The 13662-nt window shown below is 44.7% G+C and overlaps 1 long non-coding RNA gene across 1 annotated transcript; it reads right to left on the bottom strand.

The window, feature by feature from the left end:
- Positions 1-329: 329 nt before the first annotated feature.
- On the bottom strand, positions 330-7639 carry LOC115292857. The gene is made up of 3 exons (XR_003909177.1): positions 7607-7639; positions 990-1029; positions 330-569 (listed from the first exon to the last, which is right to left on the bottom strand). It is a non-coding gene; the product is annotated as an uncharacterized LOC115292857 (long non-coding RNA).
- Between the last annotated feature and the right edge of the window lie 6023 nt (positions 7640-13662).

The following is a 13662-nucleotide window of genomic DNA, read 5'->3' on the forward strand; positions in this document are numbered from 1 at the left end:
TACTTCCAGGCTCACCTCCATGGTGCACAGTCTCCATTGGGCCATTGTGCACCTGCCGTGGCCTCCCGTTCTGTCCACTAGGCAGCCATCTGCCCTGTTCCTCTGTGCTCAGAACCTGCTGCACAGGTCCCTCCCTATTAGATCCCAGTTTCCCAGCTGGCTCCCTCCTTGTCCCAGAGCTCCTTGAAGGAGCCACCTTCAGGCATTTGCTTCTGCTGTCTTCACTGTCAATGATGCTATTCCAGTTATCTATTATTATAACAATATTACCTCAAACTTAGTGGCTTAAAACAATACAATTTATTATCTCGTAATTTCTGTGGTCTTATCTCAATGTTCACTTGGAGAGGATCTTCCCAGCTTACACAGTTGTTGGTAGGATTCAAGCCCTTGCAGGTGGTTGGACTAAGGGCCTTAGCTTCTGGTCAGCCGTCAGCCAAATGTTGCCCTCATTCCTAGCTGGTTGTTGGCCAGAGCCTGCTCTTGGTTCCTTGGGCTTCCCTAACATGATGCTCCTTTCTTCAGAGCCAGCAAAGGAGAGGGTCTCCTGGTAAGACGGGCATTACAATCTATGTCATGTAATCATGAAAATTACATCAGTTAGTCACCTTTGCATACTCTGTGGGCTAGAAGCAAGCAAGGCCTGCCCACATTCAAGGGGATGGGATCATACAAGGGCATGAACATCAAGAGGAGGGGACCACGGGGCCACTTTAGCATCTCTCTGCCACACAGACCCCTCTTCCAATCTCCCTGTCTATGATACAATCCTGAGCCTAAACAGGATTTCATGAAAGCTCTCTTTAACCATCCCAACCAGAATTCTCTCTTCTCTGAGCTCCCGCAGGGCTACACTTAAATTGTTTTTTGGTGTTTCATACATTCATTCTGGCATTTAACAAACACAATTTGAGTATCTACTATATGCCTGATGCTAGAGGTAGTGTACTTAACGGTCAAGGCTACAAATTCTGGAACCAGAAACTCACAGTCCAAATCCTGTGTCCTCTGCTCCATTCTGGGTTTCACCTATAAATAATATTTCCAGATACAAAGAGTTGTGAGTAGATTTACATGAAATCACAATTCTAAGAAACTTAATACAGATCTGGGCTCACAGTAAGAAATCAGTAATGATTAAATCTTATTTTAGTTGCTGGGGAAGCAATAGTGATTCAGTGGGATGTTGTCCTGCCTTAACAGCCTGATCTCTTCATGAGTGTTTATGTGTGTGCCTCACTTCCCAGCAGGCTGTCTCTGATCCCCCTAAGGGCACATCCCAGTCTCAGCTCAACCCCACTTAGCACATGGTCTAGAACATCCAAGGCTTCAATGTCTAGGTCTCTAACCAATGCCCATTGGCAGTCTGTCATTGTCAACACAATCAGTCAATCTGATGCCAGTCCTCACTTCCGCACAGCACAGTGGGCAACTCTGGTCTTCCAACTACATCTGTCACGTGCCATGTGTTCAGATATGAAATTATAGAAATGATGAGAAATTACAGCAGACTGAGTGTTCTGCCTTCCTTCTTCCCTGCTTGCTGTTTGGTGAAGGCAGGTTACTAGCATGTCTGGTGGATGAATTTCCCAGTGTGAGAACTCAGTGAGCCAGGGATGAGAGTGGGTGGGCAGAAGGTGAAGGACAGTGGCTGAGTGGGGAACAGAGCCACAGCCTCTGAAGCCACATGGTTGCCACTGACCTTTTATTGTTTGCTTGCCCACAATATAACCTCTCTGTTCCTAGTTTGTGAAAATCCTTACTATGTAGGTCTTACTGGGAGGTAGGGCTCTGTCCCACACAGGGAAAGTCAAAGGCCCAGCCATCCCCCTCCCATGTCCTGGCATTCAGGGCCTGGACAATGTGGCAGAGTTTGGCTTTGGGCTGCTGGCTTTGGTGAGTTCAGGTGAGCCAGGATAACCCTGGCTATCTCAGCATCTTTCTACCCCATTTCAGCCTCCAAGATGTCTGTCTGTCTTGGCGCCAGGAGGGATGTGGTTCACAGCTGAATCAAAGAGGGTGTGCCTTTTGCAGACAGCAATTTCTCAGCTCATGCTCCACTTCCCAGTTCTTCCCTTCCTTCCTTCCTTCCTCTCCTCCCCTCCCCCCCCCCATTTCTTTCTTTCTTCACAGGGAAGTTGAGAGAGAGAGAGTAAAACTGCAATTAGTTGCCTGTATTTGCTGTCTGGGTCTGCACCCAGCTCATCAAGATAGTGTTCACAACATTCACATGCCATATGTGTCACCAGGGGCTAATTGCAGCCTCAAAGACAGGGAATGGGAGAGCAAACTTGGGCCATAAGAAAGTCAGAAAAGAAGTTTTTTAAAAGGAAGTGGCTACTTATAAAAATTAGGATTCTCAAACTGGAAAGAACCCTAGACATAGAATCCAAGAATTCGAATCAATCTCAGGACTTGTCTAGTCAGAAATTCAAGCTATGGCAGACTTTGTACCCTGCCCATCCAGTAGCTCCCCCTTCTTCCTTTCTATCAGTACCCCAGTTTTATTCCGGTACTTGGGGCCCATGTATTTCATGGACATTCCCCAGGCACATTGATTGATTTAAGCTGATTAAGCTAATTACTTTTTTTTTTTTTTTTACCAGTGACTGGTTGAAGCACACCAATGTGACTCCACCTTAGCCAATGACATGTATAGGGAAACCTGTGAAGGCTTCTGGGAATATTTTCCTCATTTGTGAAAGATACTCTATGCGGATGCCTGGGTAGCTCAGTCAGTTGAGTGTCTGACTCGGGTCAGGTCATGATCTCATGATTCATGGGTTTGAGCCCCACTTCGGGCTCTGTGATGACAGCAAAAGGCCTGGAGCCTGCTTTGGCTTCTGTCTGTCTCTCGCTCTCTCTCTCTCTCTGCCCTTCCCTCACTCATGCTCTGTCTCTCTCTGTCTCAAAAATAAATTTAAAAAACATTAAGAAAAGAAAAAGAGACTCAATGCTTGTTCCTTCTACATTTGGGTGTATTTGTGTGAGGAAGTGTTACTTGCAACTGTGGCTGCCTCTTGGACCATGAGGGGTTACCCAAGAAAATCCAAGAGAAGCTGTGCCAGAGCTCTGACCTCATTTATGTGCTACATTATCTACCAGTGGACTCACCCTACTGACATGCTTGTCCACACTCCCTTCACTGGCCTCTGCTAGAACACCTCCAGGAATGGAGCACTCACTACCTTCCTGCCTCAACGCAGCCGAAACCTTTGGACAGAGGAGGATGAACTCTCTGATACCAAACTGAAATAAGATCCTTGAAACTAACGCCATGATAGAGCTTGATTTCTTCCCTCTAAGATTAGAAAGGACAAGTCATCATCCTCTTTCCAGAGACTTCTCTGCAGACCTTGGAGGACTGCTTTCCTGTCTTGGCTTTTGTAATTTTTCAGGGTCACTGAGATCTGCCATATTAAAGACCAGCTCAAACTCCTTCCTGAACCCATACCCTTGTGGATGAGAAAACCAAAGCTGAAAGAGGGAACAGGGCCTGCTCAAAGTCATGCAGCTTGCCAGAGGCAGGGCCCCTCAATAGCAAAAGGCTGATGGTGATAATGGTATAAAAAGAATATAGGCAATAAGAGCTACTGATCATTTTTAGTTGGGGAGGAATCAATCAGCTTCACAAAGGGAGGTGGTGTTTGAACTTGATCTTAAAGTATGAGTAGTACTTGAGTAAGAGAAAGAGAGAATGAGAGAGAAGGAAGACCCATAAGCAAATGTAAGAATGGCCTCTGTAGCAATGTCAACATACCTGGATAGTTTTATGGCAGAGACCTGAGCACCTTGTGAGATAATCCATCACTTCTAACTCTTAGAAAGTTCTTTCTAAAGTAAACAGAAGCCTACTTCTGTGCCTGTCATCCATCGTCCCTAAGTTTGCCTTCTAAGCCCCTCAAGAACAGGGACACTGCCTCATCCTCACAGCAGACCTTTGCCATGGGACAGGTCTCATATTTCACATTTCTCTAAATCTGAATACCCCAATCCTTCTGGCCATCTGCCACAGGAGTTTGCTCCCTTGCCCTGGTCATTAACCTTGGGACCTGTCCCAATTTCCTAACATCCCTTAAAGATGGTTGCCCAGAACTGAGCATAACACTCCACGGTGGTCTTCCCAGTGCAAATGGAAACCATCTACACCCACACAGCTTATAGTCTACATTATTAATTCCATTATCCTCATCAACATAACTTATGAACTATGCTAGAAAACTCTTTCCCAGCAAGATAAAAATTGCAAATAACATTATTGTTTATTTCAAGAACTTCCTGAGAGACCCAATGACTCTTCGACAGAAAGCATCAAGTGAGTTTGCACCCCAATACTCTCTGAACCCCTTGCCACAAGTCCTTGCCTTGCTGTGTCCACCAGTCCTAACCTATTATGTCATGAGCCTCATCCAACCAGAACCAAGCACTGCCTTTTCCTCCAGTTGAAAGACTAATCCTAAACCAGACTTCAAAATTCCAGTCCAACTTTGTTGGAACCCCTCCTGGATACTCTTAAGACTCTGTTGAAGTAGAACTTTCCCTACTACAGTAAAAATAAATTCAGTTTTTCCTATCAGCAGATTGCTTTGGTGATACCTTGGAAAGACAACAATGGACACCAGCGAACAATAGAAAAAGAAGTACCATTATCACTCTTACTCACTTGCTCAGGGCATCACTTTCCAGTCCTCTAACCTCCTAGGTGCTCTCTCCATAGACTGTGAAGAGGCTATTCCTCTCAGGATTTCCAAAGGGCTCCAGTGGCCGTCTCTTTCCATTTACTCCCATATTTTGCAACTTGAGTTTTTCTCCATGGAGTTTAAGGAAGAGGAACCTGTAAATTGCTTGACCTGTTCCACCAGTTACCCATCACCACTGCCCATCTTATTTCACTCAATTGCCCCTCTCTCAATATATAGATAAATTAATCTAGAAATATCAATAGATACACAGGGCGACAGTGCTCCTTGTTCCCAATGGCCTCCTTTACTCTGTTTATGTTCTCTCAGCATTTTCTCTTTCAATTCTGACTGCTTCCAAAATGGTCACACTCCATGTTTTAACACATCTTTAATTGCTTTTTCTTTTTTCTTGGGGAAATTTCAGGCCATGCTTTCTGTAGCAGTCCATGTTCTATTGGATTAGCTGTGGAACAATTAGTTTTGTAAGTGAAAGTGTCTAGGAAATGGATTCCAAAGTCCTCCTGTCTGGGTGTGTGACCTTCAGCTGGATGACTTTGTGCAAGTCCCTCCCCTTTGTCATCCCAGCTTCCTCCTGTGTCAAGGAGGATCCAGATGGATGGTCTCTGAGGGCCACATAGTCCCTTGGGGTCCTACAGTTCTCTGATTCTATGCTTAAAGCAGAAGGCATTTGGAAGAAAATTTTTTGCTGGTATTTTAAATTATAAAAACAAAATGTATTTGTAAAACAAAAATGCACAAAACCTAAGATGTGAGTTTTTCTTGTTTTTCCCATCAATCCTCCTGGAGAGGGCATTTTGGGAGCAGTCAATGCATGCTTTTTGATGATATTGACCCCAGTGATCCCCAATTCACTGGGACAACTAAAGGCTATTCTGAGAAGGAACTGTGTGTGTTCTTACAGTTTCTCTTTTCCCTGGAGGAAAATTTCAGAATTTTTCATGCTGTTTAAGAATTTCACAGCTCAGCTGCCTGTGACCTCACCTATGTCTTTGTCAGAAAATAGAACACAGAATCCTGGCCTTAAGCCAAGACTCAGATTTGTAGGGACCAAGATGTTGGGAGAGCCAGTGACCAGGGCACTGGCTGTCTCACAGCAGCCATGGCTGGAGGGCCAGAGACTAGAGCTTAAGGCAATAATATTGACCTCAGCACTTTAGTTTTCTCACAAACATGAACATCATCTTCTGTGTGTCTAAAGATTTATTTAATTGGAGTTGGACTCTGTAGCAGGGAACTGAGATAATACAAATTGTTGGAGAATAACAGAGGTGCATTTTTATTATCTGCCATTCTGGGGAAGTGGCCCGTTAGAGAGAAAAGGATTGAGGGCACTGACCGCTAAAGTTCTCAGCCATGTGCTTGCCTCCTTCGCATGTCCTCCAGGCCTGCCTCAGGGAGGGTCAGATCTGAGGGAGGAGGAGTGAATAGAACTCAGCGTGTCCTCAGAAGGATTATCTCAACACTGTCATGTGGGTGTGGGTGAGAGGTGTGGTTCAGTGTTCAAGAAGGAGCAGGTGCTGGGAGAGGCATGCAAGAGAAGGGGGACAAATCAGGCTGTTCAGAAGGCAGAGGGGCAGCAGAAGGAGGGCTGGCCACAAGACACTGGGGGTGGTTAAATAGGGAAATTTAATGAGGAACAGTTGGCTGAAACTGACCCGTGATAGCAAACAAGCCACAACACACCAACAGTCCCAGGCCTCAGTCCCCGAGGGGCCTGGAGAGGCTCATTGGGGGTTAAAGAAGCAGAAGGTAAAATAAAGCCCAACATGTTAAGATACTTGCCATAATACTGCTAGCTCATTTACTCATCCATTCACTCAATAAATGTTTACTGAGCCTTTGTATGTGCTAGGCTTAGGGATATAATGATAAATAAGAGAGACATGGTTCTTGTTCTTATGAAGGCTTCAGTTTAGTTAGGGAGACAGACATTAACTTAATTTCAAGGTGAATGTCCAGGCAAACAGGCAGGAATAGAGGACTGGGCATCTGGGTATGGAAAGGATAGAGAATGACTAGCACTGCAAACTAGAGGGCAGAGGGAGCAGGTACTGACAAAGAAGTAAATGATATGGGACAGGGTGGAGGAAGGTCACTGGCATAATCCTGAGGAGAGATGATGGCCCTAGGGTGAGGACTGTAGCTTCTAGAAGGATAGGAGGTACTTGGTAAACATTAGCTTCCATCCTTTATTCTTGACCTCAACCAGCCCCTGTGGAATGGAGGATATTATGGACTGCCCTGGCTTACCATGAGGATTGAGCAAACCATGTTGAAGCCCTGGGCAACCTGCACAGTGTTACACAAACAGAGATATAATTACTAAGAGATGATGGTGATCCATGATAACAAGTATAATGAAATGTGATCTGGGGGGTCAGTAGGCTTGTAAAATAGCAGAAATATCCAAAAAGCCTGTATCTACTATCTTCCATATGCAACAGATATGGATGGGAGCAGCAGGCCTGGCTAGGAAGAGCTTGGAATGTGGTCAGAGAGACTTGGAATTGAACCTTGATTCTGCCACTATAAGCTATATGACCTTATGAAACCAAGCCACCTCTCCAAATTTTATCCTTTTATGTGAACAATATGGATAATGCTGTCTAGATCAGAGGGTTGTCACCGGCAAGCACACTAACATGTTGAGCTCCTGGCACACTCCAGCCAGAAGACCACAGTGTCACTTGCAGGTCAAGGAGTAACCTGACCCTGCAGTGCCTCTTTCTGCATCTGTGAAATGTGAATGTTGATAGTTCTACATCCTTGGGTTTAATGATGAAATCATACAGCATGAGGAAAGTACATAAAGCAATACCTAACCCCGTCAGTGTTCATTATAACCAAAATAGATGCCGTACCCTTACTCCAGGCTTCCTCTGACTATTGCCTGTAGCACTTACCTGTGGAAGGGAGACTCCTTTAGCACAGGAAGGTCCTGGTTTCCAGAGTTTTGTGCTGTCTCACCTCCCTGTAGGGAGCAACGCAGAAGTTGTTTGGGATATATGGCTGAACTCAGAATCTTTTGGTAACCTTGACAGAGCCTACAATTCTTTTATAATTCTAAGGTCTATCATTCTCCTATAGGTGGTCGGGATAGCTCCTGTATTAGTCAGGGTTCTCCAGAGAAAGAGGGCCAATAGTAGATAGATAAATAGATAGATAGATAGATGATAGATTTATATTCATAAAGATAGGTAGTTAGATAGATGACAGATAGATAGATTTAGATACATAGAGATGGTAGGTAGGTAGGTAGGTAGGTAGAGAATAGATAGATGAGAGAAATTTTAAGGAATTAGCTCCTGTGATTTTGGAGGTTTTCAGGGTAGGCCAGCAGTCTGAAGACCCAGGGAAGAGTTGCAGTTCAAGTCCAAAGGCAGACTGCTGGCAGAATTCCTTCTTACTCCAGGGAAACCAGTCTTTTAGTCAGGTCTTCCTTAAACTGATGGGATGAGGCCCATCAACATTGTGTAAGGCAAGCTGCTTTACTCAAAGTCTATTGATTTAAATTAATCTCATTCAATAAATACCTTCACAGAAAACATCCAAAATGATATTTGACTAAATATCTGGGCATTATGGCCCAGCCAAGTTAAAAGGCACATAATATTGACTATCATAGCTACTTTCTTCTGCTTTTCTTCTTTATTAAATCTTCTGGATTCAAACTAAGGCTTTGAAAGAAACAGAAACATCCTTAACTTCCTGTGGGCCTGAAACAGACCCTAGGACCTCATAAGGCTCACTTATCTCCCTTAAGATGACTTAGTATCGGCCTGGAAATCAGTGATTCCAACTCCAGCTGGAGATGGAAATGCAGACCTAGAGAAGGGTAATAATTTACCCAGGTCACACAGCAAAGCCAACCCTACAGCCTTAGGCTCCCAACCAGCTCCATGTTCTCTGAGTGGGTGTTAACTCCACTCTGCTATCCCTCAAAGGCTGAGGAGAGACTCTTTGAATGTATACAGAGGCCTCTGTCTGTGAGCAGAAAGATCAACTGTTTCTAAAGGGAAACTCCCAGCCTTTTACTTACAGCACACTCTTTTTTCTCCCAAATTTGTTGTCGTCAGCTGAGCTAAACTGAATTGAGAAGATCAATGACATTAATTTGCACTGAGAAGTTAGTGATTTTCCCCCTCCAGATATGACAAGTCTCCCTGAAGTTTGTGATCAGATACACTATTTTACATCTTCTGCTGATGTTTCCTCAGAAGAATCACAGAATCTTGGAGCAGGAAGGAGCTTCTAGGAGAGTTTTATTCAGTTCCTTCAATTTGCAGATGAAGAAACAAAGACCTGGGGAAGTCATGTGCCCCAGACAGTAGGAAACAGTAACCAGCTGCTCTAGCAGTGTTCTCTTCCTTTATCTGGACCTTGGTCCTAGGAAGGAAGAGCTTAGGGTTGGTTCAGGTGGAAGAGATGTGGAGAGGAAGGCTCCAAGGAAACCACTCCCACAGTACAGGTGAGATGTGATGGGGCCTAGGATGGTTGCAAGGTAGATGGGGAAGATGAAGGCTCGACATTGTATGTAAAGACAATTCCAAGAGAGAACTGCTGTGATATAGTGACTGGTTAGATGGGAGTCAGGAGAACAGACTTCAGAGTTCCTGACTTGGTTGCTGGGTAAATACACATTCACCCTGGGTAAATAACCAGGACCAGGAATGGGTAGGAGGAGAGAGACTTAGAGGGATAGGCAATGAGCTTTGTACATATCAGGGGAGGTATTTGTGGGATGCCCAGAGAAGACTATTCTGGTAGGCAGTGGGATGTGTGGACCTGAAGCTCAAAGCACAGGACTGAACATAAGATATGGGATTCCACCAGCATGTTCTGGAAACTGGACCCATGGGAAGGAGGATCTGGCAGGGAGAGCTCCTGACCAGCCAAAAGTAGACCCAGAGCATCTCCTACCTCTGTGTTTGTTACACAAAGTCATATTCTCACAGGAGAATGACAAGGGATTACAGAAACCTCCCCAAGGAGGGTTTCTGTCCCACATTTTCACAGTCTACACTTCTTTTGACCAATATCTCATATGTCGGTTGATATGATACTGTCCCTCCTGCCCCAAAGAAGGCAACACCCAAATTTTCAGGAGAAGCCATACTGTTTGCTGCTTTCTATCTTGATAAAGAGTGTCCTAGGAGTTGGGAAAGCTTGGGAGAGGAGGGTACATATGTGACTGTCATCTCAGTCTCTCCACCACCCGAGGTACTCCAGGCTGGGTACAGCATCTGCTGAATTCTCTGACCCCGCCCAACCCAGGCAGCTCCAAAGCCACACAGAAGGGACAGAGCTAGCCACTGGGAGGTTAAGTGGCTTTCTCCAGTACCCTAAGTGCAGCATTAAGAACCAGTGTCAGTAATTTGTCACCTTGAGTTCTCTCCAGCTGCTTAGTAATTCATGTTAAATCCTAAATGAATATGTATGTTGCTTCCTGGAAGTTTTCAAAAAAATAGAGGTCAAGAGAAAATGGAAGCATTTCTGGGATTTCTAGATCAGGTGACTTAACCTTTTTTAAAAACATTATTTTTAAATAACTCATTGTAGAGTTAGCAGAAATTCCATTCAGAAGGACTCTGGCATAGCAGCATGAGTTGACAACTCTTCTTCTAAATTATGTATTATTTATTCAGTGCCAACTATAAACTCAACAGGTGACAGGCTAAATTAAATTTCCTGGCACACACATGCAGAGTTCAAAAACAATGGACTGACAGCAGCCTAGTCTTGAGGTGACCCCTCCAAGGAGGAGGACTAAGAATGTTGGTGGTGAGGATTTTTCCTCGCTCTAAATGTGGAAGGGGAGCTTGGGTGCACCTCTGGGTGCCCAGCCCTGTGCTGGGCATATGTGATGAGCTGTCCATATGTGATGACGTTTGTTCTCCACCACAGCATGTGAGATGTGTATCATTATCTCCACTTCACACGTAAGCAAATGTAAAAGCTTCCAGGGTGATAGTAACTCACCTAAAGCCTCAAACCCGTCTCCAATTCAAAATCCAGAGCTCTTTTAATTAAGCATTAGAAGAAGCCAGCAGCTGTTGTGTAGCGAGCCTCCAAGAGGGCCCCAGTTAACAACTCTCAGTGTAAACACCTTTGTGTAAGCGCCTTTATGCTGAATCAAAGTTGGCCCCGTAACCAACTGAATGTGGAAGAAGTGATGCTGTGTGATTTCTTCTAGGTCATAAGAAGTCTTTTAGCTTCTTGTTCTCTTAGAATGTTTGTTCTGGAAGTAGTGAAGGGGTTCAGAGCAAGCACTCCCCAAATGTGCCACTTTGGCATATGAACAAATTTGAGCTGAAGACAATTGACAGCCTGCAAGCTTAAGAGATTTTGCCCCTCCCTTAGCTATCTAGAAGAATCTAAACTGGGAGGTCTTTCCCAAAAGAACTATTACCATAGGTATATTTTATCTGAATGACCCATCTATATGGGAGGGCAAACATCTAATTACCAAGCATCTGCTCTTCTTTTTGCCCCTTGAATTTCCCTCCTCCTCTTTGAAGCCCTAGGCTCCTATCCTATTCCTTATCTCAGGATATATGCCTCATTTTACTTTTCTGTCTCTGAATCTCTCAGGTATGTGGGGTTCCTATATATAGGAAATTAAATTTTATTTTCTCATTTAATTTGTCTCATGTCAACTTAATTCTTAGACCAGCAGGAGAGATATTTGAAGGGTATAGAAAATTTTTTCCTCCCCAACAGTAGCCAGATGCCATGTAAGAAGTCTGACTTCTCTGAGACCACCATGCTGGAAGGAGGCCCAAGCTAAACAAATAAAAAGGCTACGTGGAGAGAGACCTCAACCAGCCCCCAGGTGTTCAAACCATCCCCCTGAGGCATAAAATATGTGACTTAATGAGTCATTTTGAATGTTCCTGGTCAGCCAAATCTTCAGATGGTTCCAGCCCCCCAGCTGCCATCTGACTACAACCACCTGAAGAACCCCAGGTAAGAACTGCTCAGCTGAGCTCAGCCAACCCTCAGAATCATGGGAAAGAATAATACATTCTTGCTGTAAGTAAGCAAGGTTTGGGGTTGTTTGTTGCACAGTGATAACTGAAGCAATTGGGTTTCTGATCTACTTTTCCTACAACGGTCATTAGGACTATTTTTATTAACCTGTGTTAACTATATGTCAGACACTATACTAAGTATTCTATGTTTATTATTCCATTTGATTTTCATAAGAACCCTATGGGACAGTATGTATTATTATTCCCTATGCTTTACATATGAGAAAGGTTCTGAGATGTTAAGTAACAAGCCCTAATTCACACAGCTAGTAAGTGGAAAAACAGATTCAAATCCCACACTCCAACTCTAGACCTAATGCTTTGCTCTGTTACTAGATGCAAGTGAGCCAGGGAACTGACCCGTGATGGATGGGTTCAGATTTGGGGGATTTCCTTTGGAAAGTCTTACTTAGCCTTGAGAGCTTTTTCTAGAAGTTTTAGAGCAGCCACCTGGGTTTGTGCTGAGTTTTCTGGGGACAAGCAGCCAGGGCTTTGTGAATTCATTCACACAGAGAAACAAATGGTTCTGACCTTTTCTTTTTAAAATGTTTTTCAAGGGAAGTCAGTGCTGCCAGCAGCATCTAGATTGATGGCATTGGATGCTGAGAAGTAGAGCCTCCGCCCTGTGTCGCATCACTTGGTACCTTGGGTCAGAACAGCCAGAGACGCAGCAGGGCTTGGAAATGTCACATCGATTGCCTATTACGAACACGGTCTCCTTCCCTTTCCTCCTCACCTTTTTGCTGTACTCATCTGTGGGACATTAGGGGCTGCTTTAGATATCCTGGCCTCAGAAGAAAAGAGACAGAAAAAGGGGGAATCCATTCACATAAAATTAGAGGGCAAAAGAAAGACAGGAAATAAAGGGTGGGGGTAGAGCACCAGGTCTCTAGGTGAGGACATATGAGCCAACACTTCTGTATTCTCCAGGCCGGGCCAAGTGTGGGCAGCAGGTCAAAGCCGTATGGTTCCATGCGCCCCTGGGACATGTCCTTCCATGGGAGCGGGGTACAAGGGGCTGTGGCTCGGATAGCTGTGGTGCCTCTTGTTCTAGGCCTACATGTTGAAAACTGCCTCTCCGGTGTATGCCTCTGTTTCTCTTCTCTCTCTTTCCTCCAGCCAGGCCTGTCCGTGGTGCCTGCCCTCCGAATGCACAGCCCCACCTGCAGAGTCATCCTGACACAGGCACGGGTGGGGCACAGAAGTGGCACCGGTACATGCTGAGGTGCACAAGATCTCCTCTGCTCCGAGGAACAAATGTTAGCCTGGTGGGAATGTCTTCCACATTCCAGCCTCCCAAGACCTTCCCTTCTGCTCCCCTGCCTCTCCATCCCCATCGGGTACTGCCCTGCTAACCAGAAATCCTCCACCTGCACAGCTTTCATCATGGCTGGGGAAGTCTCTTTACCCCGCCCGCTGTCATTACCTTTCCCAAACCTCAGGAGCATACTTTTACCGTTTTCCCCATATCCACACACCATATGTACTGGTAGTTATGTACTAGCTTTTTTTTTTAATGTTTTTTTTTAAATTTATTTTTTGAGATACAGAGAGAGACAGTGTGAGCAAGGGAGGGTCAGAGAAAGAGGGAGACACAGAATCCGAAGCAGGCTTCAGGCTCTGAGCTAGCCATCAGCACAGCGCCTGAAGCGGGGCTCGAGCCCACGAACCGTGAGATCATGACCTGAGCTGAAGCCAGACGCTTAACTGACTGAGCCACCCAGGTGCCCCTGTACTAGCTTCTTTAAATTGACTTTTCCTTCATACATGAATTAATTTACTTTAAAAGTGAAAACATAAGATAAAAAAAAGAATCACTCACCATAAACAGGAGATATCAAACAAATGAATGCAGTAACAAAGTGTCACTAAATTTAAGTTAAATATTGTTATCTGCCAAGCTATCTACTTCAGACTTGGCCTGTATT

Source organism: Suricata suricatta, chromosome 5 (assembly GCF_006229205.1).
Source record: "Suricata suricatta isolate VVHF042 chromosome 5, meerkat_22Aug2017_6uvM2_HiC, whole genome shotgun sequence".
Lineage (NCBI taxonomy): Eukaryota > Metazoa > Chordata > Mammalia > Carnivora > Herpestidae > Suricata > Suricata suricatta.